Source organism: Theobroma cacao, chromosome 10 (genome assembly GCF_053813885.1).
Source record: "Theobroma cacao isolate CCN51 chromosome 10, ASM5381388v1, whole genome shotgun sequence".
In the NCBI taxonomy this organism is placed as follows: Eukaryota; Viridiplantae; Streptophyta; class Magnoliopsida; order Malvales; family Malvaceae; genus Theobroma; species Theobroma cacao.
In genome coordinates, this window is record NC_142648.1 from 5,395,724 (window position 1) to 5,408,583 (window position 12,860).

The following is a 12,860-nucleotide window of genomic DNA, read 5'->3' on the forward strand; positions in this document are numbered from 1 at the left end:
CTATTGATCAATATTTATAACCAAAGCAATAAACTTGTTATTCTTTTCTCTCTCCTTTATTGCTGTAGATTCCTTTATTCTGTTCTTGTGTTTGTTAACAAGCCAACCTTAATTTGGAATAAACACATTAATAAAAAAAATAAAAATAAAAATAATAATAATGATTAATTAGCCTTCTTTTTTTTTTGTCTTCTTTTTGCTTAGTTGTAAGTAATTACTCACAATAATATATTTTAATAAATGATTATTTATAATTTTTGCACTAAAATAATGTTAATGGCTTTGACATTGAAAACAAAATTAGAAAGCAGACTATAATATTCAGATGTTATAATTCCTCCTCTCCAAACATATGCCTTTTATGTTCAGTATTTAACATCCTAATATGTTTAAAGTAGCATTTCTAAGGTTTTTGGAAGTGGACTAAATAATGATAACATATAGTCCTTTGCTTAACATCAAAATATACTAGGTCAATTATATACAAATTTTGTAGTATATAACATGATTGAATTTGGGCTGCGCATATATATTAGGGCATTCTCTCGAATCAAAATTGGAGTCTCAAATTCTTATTGATGGGTTCATATAGATAGTCTCAAGTATAAGTATTTTCTAGTATTTACAAATTTAATGCCATGGAAATAGTCTCTCTAAGGTAGACAAGACAATTATAATAATTCTCTTCTTTGATATCATTATGTGCAAACCTTTAGAAACAAATTTTGATTCCCAAAAAAATAATTTTTTATAAAAACTTTCTATTCTCATGCAATATTAGAAAATCTTATGGCTTAATAATTAAAATTAATAAAAATAAAATTGGAGTTACCATTTACGTTTTTTATGTAATCACTTTATATTTATAATATATATATATATATATAGAAGAGTAAATTACTTATTTTAATTACTTAGTTTTTCAAGAAATTTTTGTTTTAATCCTCCAGAATTTTGAAAACATTGTTATATTTGTCAACATTAATATATAAATGTTATTATTTTGATAACTCTACCATTAACAAGTTAATAGACCTCCACATGGTGTTCCACATCATTGACCTTGTTAAGTGCTATTGCCACCTGAACACCATCCATGTCATGTTACATATCCACATGACAAAAAAAAAATCTAAAAAAAATACTATAAATTTTAGGAATAACTTTTGATATCACATAGACATGTCCATTCAATTAGAGTCACTAACTTGAAATATCAAGTGGAGATTTTTTTTTAATTATTAAAAGATTAAAAATAACAACACCTATAAATTAAAGTTAATTTTTACAATTAGAGGATCAAAATAAAAAATTTAAAAAGTTAAGTGACCAATAAAATAATTTACTCTATATAAACTATGGTAATGGTCCAAAAAGATTTCATCTCTCAATTCGTACAAAAAAAAGGTCTTAAAATTTCTGAAATATATGGTTGAAATATGTAATAAATGGATAGATTAGCTTGAACTTGACAAAAGGAAGAGGAGAAGAATTTTATTTTATTTTATTTTTATCTTTTCTTTAAATCTTTTACATTCAAAACAACCAATGGATTAATTTAAAAAAGTAAATGAGGATTACTTTATTCTTCTTCTTTTTTTTTTGTAATTTTTAAAAGAATAATGAATGAAAAAGGTATATATATCTCATTATATAATTCCAACATTATATGATTGTGTGGAGCTATGAATATGCTTTTTGGATATCTTGATTGGAAAGTAAAACTCAATCCTAAAATAAAGCCATATTTACTTTATTCTCTTGTTATCATTTGCTCTAAAGCATTTCCCAACCAACAAGCAAAGGATGAATTGTTACGAAAGAGAAGCATCTTCATCTGCATTCAAATGTTTACAATCTTTCTTTTCTTCTCTTTCTTTTTGTTGAAAGGAGAATAAATAACTTTTTTGAATTTGATTTTTCTTTTGCCAATGTGTTGCACGAGAAAGTTATACAATTATGTAATGCCTCCATTGTGTAGTGATACAAAAATGGGCTTGATTGGTTCACCATTGCCTAGGCAAATGCTTGATAGACCAAACAAGAACGTATTAAGAGAAGTCATGGGTCAAAGCTTGTCCAAAATGATCCTGCTACATCACTTGTCCAAAAAGGCCCATCACCCTCCATTGCTTTAATTGAACCACCACTCAAAATAAGCACCAAACCAAACAAGACAAATAGCCATGTTACCAACCATGGTCATCAAGACCGGTAAAAAAGAAAAAAAAAAAAGAAAAAGTAATCAACATATTTCATCATGCTTTTTTACTCGCGTATTTTATTTAATTTAATCTCATTATTTAAAATTAAAATAATTTAATTTTAAAATTTTAAAAATTATTTTAATTTAATCTTTTTTTTAAATGACATCCAAATTGACTGTTAAAAAATTCAAATTGATCGTTAAAGATCATGACGCCAATACTGACGTAGCAAACAAAAATGGCTCATATTATATTTTTTATGTAATCACTTTATATTTATAATATATATAGAAGAGTAAATTACTTATTTTAATTACTTAGTTTTTCAAGAAATTTTTATTTTGATCCTCCAGAATTTTGAGAACATTGTTATATTTGTCAACATTAATATATAAATTTTATTATTTTCATTACTCAACCATTAACAAGATAATAGACCTCCACATGGTGTTCCACATCATTGACCTTGTTAACTGCTGTTGCCACCTGAACACCATCCATGTCAGTTATTCTTGTCATGTTACATATCCAGATGACACAAAAAAAAAATCTAAAAAAAAGAACTATAAATTTTAGGAATAACTTTTATTATCACATAGGCAGGTCCATGCAATTAGAGTCACTAACTTGAAATATCAAGTGGAGATTTTTTTTTTAATTATTAGAAGATTAAACATAACAACACCTATAAATTAAAGTTAATTTTTACAATTAGAGGATCAAAATAAAAAATTTTAAAAGTTAAGTGACCAATAAAATAATTTACTCTATATAAACCACGGTAATGGTCCAAAAGATTTCATATCTCAATTCGTACATGTTGGTATGTGGGCTCACCTTTTCAACAGAATATACCACTCCTTTTCTGATCGAAGAAGCTTGCCTTACAAATCCTCCTTCGTGCATATAACAATTTCTTCACTCTCGTTGATATGGAGTGGCTACTAGAGTCCTCCACAAGGAATTACAAGTTCCAAAACCCTATGGCCTTTGAGGGTGCCTCAAGAATGAAGAGAAAGAAAAAAAGGAGAAAACAGTTTCTTGGTTTTTCTCACTTACAAGAGAACTCACATTCACTCTTTTTGTTGTGTGTTGAAATTAGTACGTTTATTCACTATTTATAGACGTATTAGGGATATAGAGATAGGATATTATGTTTAAATTTAAACAAATTAAATTTAAAAATAATTAATCCTTATTTAAATTTAAACAAATTAAATTTAAATACAATGGATAGATAATTTAAATTTAAACAAATTAAATTTAAATTTATCCTATCTCAAACATTTATTATTAATTATTCAATTAAGATATATCAGAACAATATCTAATATTAATCAATTAACTATCCACAAATAATTAATAAAGTTGCATGCCATGTGGACGTACCACATTTAAATGCAACATCTCCCACTTGTACACATTGGCATTAATTTATACCATTCTCAATTTAACTCATTCTCCATTCATCGTCATACAGGAAAAATGGAATGTGCGACCAACGAGAAAATAAAGGTACCGGTGAGCAGTGAGATATTAAGTTACCATCTTACTAACAAAACACCACTCGAGTTCTCGTCATACCCTAAGTCATTTTAATCACACAACATTTTGCATCTCTGATCCCTCTTACATGTAAGAGCTATGCAGAATCTTTTTATGTGTCAAAACTCATGGTTATATCTAACAACCAATGTTTTTTATAACCGCCCGGGCAATGAGTTATAGACCATGTATGTGAGATGTATAATGACTTTTCCTTGGATACTCATGTCAATCCATTGAGATTTGACTGCTTTCCTAGTCATGCTCCGCTAGATCATATCATTTTTTTAACCCTTGGAAATCATGCTAAAGTAGCAACACCAAATCTCAACTTCATATCATATATCTAAGTCCAAAGGGTATAAAATTTAGACTACATAAGTCCTTAGGGCTCACACAGTGATGAAATAGGGATCTATTCAATCACTCCCTTCTATCGGTCGACTAATAGCACATACAGTATGAAATGTATGTTATGGTGGATCTTTTATTTAGGGTTTGTCACGTCAAAACCACTATATAGATCTCTGTCCAATCCCTACAAAAGGATTGACTTGAATCCCCTAAGATTCAAATCTAGCTATCACTGGCTCTATGGAATATGAATAATCTCTATGTTTGACTCTTACGAGCCTCAATCTAACTCTAAGTCAAGGTGACATTACTAAGATCCTTACTCACAACTCATATGATAAGGAGATCACAAAACGCTTGGTACCTTGTGATCGTTTAAGTCTCATCCCACACACTACTGAAGCGTTGGGGCTATTATCTCGTGTGAGAGGAATAATCTATAAAGCCAAGTGACAATAATTACCTTAGATATTTACCCTAATCAATTAACAACATTTGATCAAATGATTCAAAATAGACTTAATTTATTAATTGTTCAGAAATAATAGTACATGAATATCAGATGCGTAATAATCCTAAACCTCTAATATGCTTTTGGAAAGTATTTCGAGCAATAGGTTTAGTGAATGGGTATGCTAACATATCAGTTGTGGAAATGTACTTCAACACAACAAGACCTTGTGCAATGATGTCACAAATGTAGTGATAGCGAATATCAATGTGTTTGGTTTTTCCATGATACTTAGGATCTTTTGCATAAGCTATGCAGCTGTGTTGTCACAATAAAGTACAATAGCTTCACTAAGATGCCTAGTAATGTTCAAGCTTTGTAAGAATCTCCTTAACCAAACCACCTCTTGTACCGCAGCACAACATGCTACATACTCTGCTTTTATAGTATATAGAGCAGTACAAAGCTGCTTCTTAGTACTCCAGGAAATAGCTCTACCTCCAAGTATAATAGCATATCCTGAAGTAGACTTCCAATCATCTTTATCACCGGCGTGATCAGCATCACTATATCCGACTAATTTTAGATTTTCACCTTGATAGAACAAAGCCAAATTAATGGTTCCTCTTAGATACCGTAGTATCTTTTTGACTGCAGCCCAATGGGCAATCCCAGGATTACTTTGGTACCTACTAACTATACCAACCGTAAAACATATGTCTGATCGAGTACACATCATAGCATACATCAAACTTCCAACAGCACTTGCGTATGGTACGTTTGCCATTTGTTTCTTGTTTTCTTTGGTTTTAAGACATTGTTCCATGCTGAGATATAAAACTTTCTCAATTAGAGTGTCTATAGGCTTGGAGTTTTGCATATGGAATCATTTTAAAACCCTTTGAATGTAATTTTCTTGAGACAAACTCAAGAACTTTTTAGAACGATTTCTCGAGATCTTAACCCCAAGGATGCATTCAGCTTGTCCCATGTCTTTCATCTCGAAAATGGAGGACAACCACTTTTGAGTGGTGACAATTAACTCCATGTCATTCCCAGCTAATAGGATATCATCCATATATAATGAAAGAATAAGGAACTTATTCCCTAATCTCTTTACATATACATAATGGTCCTCTTCAATCATCACAAACCCTATGGAAATGATGACTTGATGAAAACAAAGATACCATTGTCGGGATGATTGTTTCAAGTCATAGATAGAACGTTTCAAGCGACACACCTTTTGTTCTTTTCCTTTGGCTTGAAAACCAATTGGTTGATTCATGTAAATCTCCTCATTGATTTCTCCATTAAGAAATGCAATTTTCACATCCATTTGGAACAATTCTAAATCTAGATGTGCCACTATAGCCAAGATAAGGCGAATTGAAGTAAATCTTACCACAAGAGAAAACGTCTCTTCATAATCCACACCCTCTTTTTGGGTATAGCCTTTCACCACTAAACGAGCCTTATATTTTTCAATTGATCCATCCGCTTTGCACTTTACCTTAAGAACCCATTTGTTTCTAATTGCTTTGCGTCCAGGTGGAAGATCAACTAACTCTCATACTTTGGTTTTCAGTCATAGATCTCATTTAATCTTCCATAGCAATAAGCCACTTGTCTGATGATGGTGAGTTTAAAGCTTCCTCATAAAGAGATAGTTCATCAACATCCACAATAATACTTAAGAAAGACTGACCTTCTATCTTGAATCGTTTACAGGGTATTTGCCCATGTTCACTTCTTTGCAACTATGAATCTTTGTGGAGCTCAAATGGTGGACTCCCACTGACCTCAACAGTCTCTTGGATTGGATGTGTTTCCACATTCATTTATTCCGTTGGAATACATTTTCTTGAGGCTTCTCTATCTCATAAAGCTCAAGGTTTTCTTTAACCTCATCTATGGTTGGGAAGTCATCTTCTAGAAAATCAACATCACGAGATTCCATCTCAGTTAGCCCTCCATCAAGGTGTTCTCCATACATCATGTAGCCCTTATAATGTTTTGAATATCTAATAAATACACAATTATTAGCTTTAGGACCATGTTTCCCATACTTATGAGATGAGTGATGTACGTACTCGGCTGATCCTCAAGGACGTAAGCCTTCCAAATTGGGCTTACTTTCATTCCATAACTTATATGGAGTTGTGGGTACAGATTTTGAGGGCACACGATTGAGGATGTATGAAGTGGTCAAAAGAGCATCCCCCCAAAAACTTATTGGAAGGTTAGCTTGTGCCATCATTGACCTAACCATGTCTAACAAGGCACGATTCCTTCTCTCTGCAACACCGTTTTGTTACGGAGTTCCAAGTATCATTAATTGTCGACGGATTCCTTTTTCCTCACATAATTCTTTGAACTGATCAAATAAGTATTCACGACCTCTATTAATGCGAAAAACCTTAAGTTTCCTTTCTTTTTGACTCTCAACCTCTGCCATAAAGCGTCTAAAACAATTCAAAACTTCAGAATGGTGAGACAACAGAAATTTGGATCCATATCGTGAGTAACCATCTATGAATGTAATGAAATAAGATGCGCTATTGCGTGCCTTTACATTCATAAGCCCACAAATGTCTGAATGGACAAGTTCTAGAAGATGGGTGGCCCTTTTAGCCTTCCTAAAAAGCTTTCTGCTGGACTTACCAGCAAGACATGGCTCACATGTAGGAAGTTTAACATTAATGATTCAGCCCAATAACCTTTCTCTAGCCAATCTGGACATTCTATTTTGCTCAATATGTCCTAATCTAGCATGCCATTTCACAAAATCATTTATAAAATCAGAAAAAGAATTTGAAACAAAAGCATCATCATTATTACAATCCAAATCTAACATAATCAATCCGTTTTTAAAATAACCATGACCAAAAAACGTGTTTTCAAGAAAAATAGACAAACTATAATTCTTGAAGATAAAATTAAATTCTAAATTCATCAATGCTAAAACTGAAAGTAGATTACATCGTATAGATGAAGTATAAAGCACATCATGTAGGAGCCATTTTCGCCCATTGTGCATTGTGAGTTGGTAAGTTTCTACTCCTAGGACCTCTTCTTGTTCTCCATTCCCCATCATGACAAAGTGTCTACCCGTTAGCAAACAATGGTAATATACATATCCTGCACGATGCAGGTTATGTGCTTGGTTACTTCTGTATCTATAATCCAACCAAGGAGAGAATGAGCTATAAACACATGAGAACATACATAAGTTCTAAAGCGGTTTAAAGCACGAACCTTCTTAGGCTTAGTGCATTCCTGAGCAAAATGTCCTTTCTTACCACAATTAAAGCATTTCAACTTGGATTTATCCTTTTTCCCACCACGCTTGCCTTTTTTTGGTGCTTGGTGACTCCATCACTTTTGGGCTTTAGATTTCTTGTCATTCCCTTTTTTTGTTGTCTTTTGCCCTGAGGAACATACCCTTTGCGATTTCCAGCTTGAGCTATCAGGGCAGTGCTGCGAATAGTTTCTCTACATTCTGCCTCAAGCTCTAAATGGTGAGAAATATCATCAAAAGTCTTTATCCCTTCATTATGTGTTAATACAAGTTCAACATGTCCCATGAGGACTCAAGGAGTGACTTGATGACAGCTAAGACCTGCTGCTCATCTGTGAGATCATAACCAACTGCTTTCATCTCTCTTATCATGGTTGACATAACCCTTAAATGTTCAGCCATAATATGCTTAGAGTCCATCACATATTGATTTAACCTTAGTGTCAAGGCACGAAGCCTCATAACTGTGGTTCCACCATATTTGAATTTTAGTTGTTCCCACAACTGTTTGGTAGTTGGGAAGTTCTCAAACTCCCTAATGAGATCATCATGCATGTAGCTTAACATGATAAAACGTGCACTACGGTCTCTCTTATACCAAGTGTCATAGACTTCTTGGTCACGACGATGCTGGGTTATGTTTCCAACTTTAGGTGGGTTCATCTCTTTAGTCAGATGATCGAGCAATTCTTGCTCATTGAGAAGATACTGAACCTTCTTATGCCAGATATCATAGTTTTTGCCATCAAGTTTGGCACCTTTTATCAAATCAGCAATAATTTGTTTTGAAGCCATATCACTACATCACTACATAAGATTTAATTAGGCACATATTTAATTTCTACCTATATTACTAGTTCGAAAATTTCGCATGCATGCTATTAATCATCACCAATAGTATAAACATAAATTAAAATATCTAATTTAATTTAACCTTAGATTATGGGAACAACTCTCATTATCCTTAAGCATAGGAACAACTCTCACGTACCACATAATATAATGAGTTCTACTAAGGAACCCTTTTATAAGTGCCAATATCCAAAAATATTATGCACACAAAAATAGTACTAAGTAAATCATATTTTCAAATGCTTCTAGGAAAGACTATAATAGTCTCTTCAACAAAACACTCTACTTTTACATTTATTTTCAGGAAAGGTTGGAGGAGTCACAAACGGTCTCTCTAAAACTCAGTCTCTTTTGGCAAAACTACTGAGATATATAATTATCGTGCTGTCTTTTTGCATACAAGTTTACTTAACAAATAAGTAAAATAATTACACCATGCATTTTATAAATTTTACCTAACAAATAAGTAAAATAACTACACCATGCATTTTATAAATTTTACCTAACAAATAAGTAAAATAACTACACCATGCGTTTTATAAATTTTACCTAACAAATAAGTAAAATAATTACAACATGATTTTATAAATTTTACCTAACAAATAAGTAAAATTACACCATGCATTTTATAAATTTTACTTAAAAAATAAGTAAAATTACACCATGCATTTTATAAATTTTACCTAACAAATAAGTAAAATAATTACATCATACATTTTATCAATTTTACCTAACAAATAAGTAAAATAATTACATCATGCATTACATCATACATTTTATAAATTTTACCTAACAAATGAGTAAAATCATACAAAATATATTTATATGGTACATAGCATTGTACAACATATGTAACATAATTGAATTAACAAACATTTGCTAGATTCATATATATATGTTTTGGAAAAAAATAATTTCTAATATAGAACATATAAAAAAATGTGGTTAATTAACATATTAATTAACTATATTTATAATGCATGTGAATTTAATAAAATAGTAACATGCTAAAAGCATAAATAATATTATGAAAAAAAAAAATTTTACCAAGAAAAATTTTGGGGTCATTCTGTAAAAATAAAAACTCATGGGCCAAAGATGCAATTAAGAAAAATATATATTTTAGTGTCATGTGACTATCATATGAGGCCCTTTATGGCAGTATCTGAACCCTTTTAGTCTTTATTATTTGTTGCACCCTTATTTCAAGGATGCATCATTGGTGCAGTGGTTGAAGGATATTTTTGAAGTCTTAATGATCTTTTTAGTGTAGGTTCGAATTCTGCTAATTGCATTTTCTTTTTCTCAATTTTTTTTTTGTTGCCATCCATAAGGCACCACGTGGCCTTACACCAATGCCCATGTTTGCACTGGATTAAAGCCTACTCTTTTTCATATCAGTTTCAAAATTAATCAGTATCGATAATCATAATCAAAATAAGCTTTCAAAATATGCATAAATTAATAGGATGAAAGTAAGCCAAAACCTGCTCTGATACCACTGTTGATATGTGGGCTTACCGTTTCAACAGAATATACCACTTCCTTTCTGATCAAAAAAGCTTGCCTTGCAAATCTTCGTTCGTGCATACAACAATTTCTTCATTCTTGTTGATATGGAGCCACTACTAGAGTCTTTCAAAAAGAATTACACGTTCCAAAACCCTATGACCTTTAATGGTGCCTCAAGAATGAAGAGAAAGAAAAAAAGGAGAAAAGAGTTTCTTGGTTTTTCTGACTTACAGAAGAATTCACATTCACTCTTTTTGCTGTGTGTTGAAACTAGTACATCTATTCACTATTTATAGACATATTAGGGATATAGAGATAGGATATTATGTTTAAATTTAAACAAATTAAATTTAAATACAATGAATAGATAATTTAAATTTAAACAAATTAAATTTAAATTTATCCTATTTCAAGCATTATTATTAATTATTCAATTAAGATATATCATAACAATATTTAATATTAATCAATTAATTATTCACAAATAATTAATAAAGTTGCATACCATGTGGACACACCACATTTAAATGCAATAGTACAAAAAAAAAAGGTTTAAAATTTGTGAAATATATGGTTTAAATATGTAATAAATGGATAGATTAGCTTGAACTCGACAAAAAGAAGAGGGGAAGAATTTTATTTTATTCTTTTTTTATCTTTTCTCTAAATCTTTTACATTCAAAATAACCAATGGATTAATTTAAAAAAGTAAATGAGGATTACTTTATTCTTCTTCTTTTTTTTTTTGTAATTTTCAAAAGAATAATGAATGAAAAAGGTATATATCTCATTAGATAATTCCAACATTATCTAATTGTGTGGAGCTATGAATATGCTTTTTGGATATCTTGATTGGAGAGTAAAACTCAATCCTAAAATAAAGCCATGTTTACTTTATTCTCTTGTTATCATTTGCTCTAAAGCATTTCCCAACCAACAAGCAAAAGATGAATTGTTACGAAAGAGAAGCATCTTCATCTGCATTCAAATGTTTACAATCTTTCTTTTCTTCTTTTTCTTTTTGTTGAAAGGAGAATAAATAACTTTTTTGAATTTGGTTTTTCTTTTGCCAATGTGTTGCACGAGAAAGTTATACAATTGTGTAATGCCTCCATTGTGTAGTGATACAAAAATGGGGTCGATTGGTTTACCATTGCCTAGGCAAATGCTTAATAGACCAAACAAGAACGTATTAAGAGAAGTCATGGGTCAAAGCTTGTCCAAAATGATCCTACTACATCACTTGTCCAAAAAGGCCCATCACCCTCCATTGCCTTAACTGAACCACCACTCAAAATAAGCACCAAACCAAACAAGACAAACAGTCATGTTACCAACCATGGTCATCAAGGCTAGTGAAAAGAAAGAAAGAAAAGATAATCAACATATTCATCATGTTCTTTTACTTGCGTATTTTATTTAATTTAATCTCATTATTTAAAATCAAAATAATTTAATTTTAAAATTTTAAAAATTGTTTCAATTTAATTTCTTTTTTTAAATGACATCCAAATTGATCGTTAAAAAATCCAAATTAATCGTTAACCATCATGATGCCAATATTGACGTAGTAAACAAAAGTGGCTCATATTACTGATGTTGCAGTGGCACTTTAGCATGTCAAGGATGACGTGGTAGTGCCACATCACCATCTAGGTGCGAGTTGTTAGCGAGGTAGTGCCACATCAACACATCAGGGTGACGTGGCATTGCCATATCACTATTTTTGTTCAAGTTGCTGATGTGGCACTGCCACATCACCATCTAGGTGCGGGTAGTTGGCGTGGGATTACCACATCAACACATTAATGTTACGTGGTATTGCCACATCATCATTTTGGTTTGGGTTTAGGATTTAGGATTTGCCACGTCAACATGTTTCTTTTCACCAAAAAATTATGTGTTTGTTGAGGTTCAAACCAAAAACCTCAAACATGCCAAAACCCTTGTCATTGCACCTAAGCCCTTACTTTTAATTATTTTTTGCTTTTCTTTTTTTTTTCTTTCTCTAAAATTATATCATTTTGATGCCTTGTTAGACTCTCAAAAACCCTAATTATAAAAGCATCATTTTATCATTTCTTTTCCTTCCCAGAGAGAAAAAATAATGAGGCAAAAAGTGAGCAAACAGGGAAAAAGGAAAAAAAGAATTTTTTTTTTTAGTTAGGGTTTTTGAGAGTGTAAAAAAGTTCAAAATAACGTAGTTTTAGAGAAAAAAATTAAAAAAAAAGAGAGAAAAAAAGAAGAAAAAAAAAGTAAAAATTAATCAAAAGCAAAGGCTTAGATGTAATGGTAAAGACCTTTTTATTGCTTACAAATAAAAGAAATAAATAAAGGAAGATATATTTGTTGATTACAAATAAAAAATATATAATCAATAGAAAATTTGGAGTTAGTAAAAAAAATGAATGTGAAATAAAATAATTTTCTTTTATAATTTTTTATAAATTCTTAAAGAGTAAAGTAAAAATTAAATATTTATAACTATATATCGACATGTTTTGAAACATAACTTTGATATTTATTTTTCTCTCAAAAACTCATACAAGTTTTCCATATTAACTAAAAAATCTAAAATTTGAAAAATCAAATACTTTACTTGATCTTCCATAATTACATCCAACATCCAATAATACTA

At 30.9% G+C, this 12,860-nt stretch overlaps 1 pseudogene; it reads right to left on the minus strand.

Annotated features, from left to right (window-relative positions):
- Positions 1-4,664: 4,664 nt before the first annotated feature.
- On the minus strand, positions 4,665-5,344 carry LOC148760305 (secreted RxLR effector protein 161 pseudogene; annotated as a pseudogene).
- Positions 5,345-12,860: the final 7,516 nt, after the last annotated feature.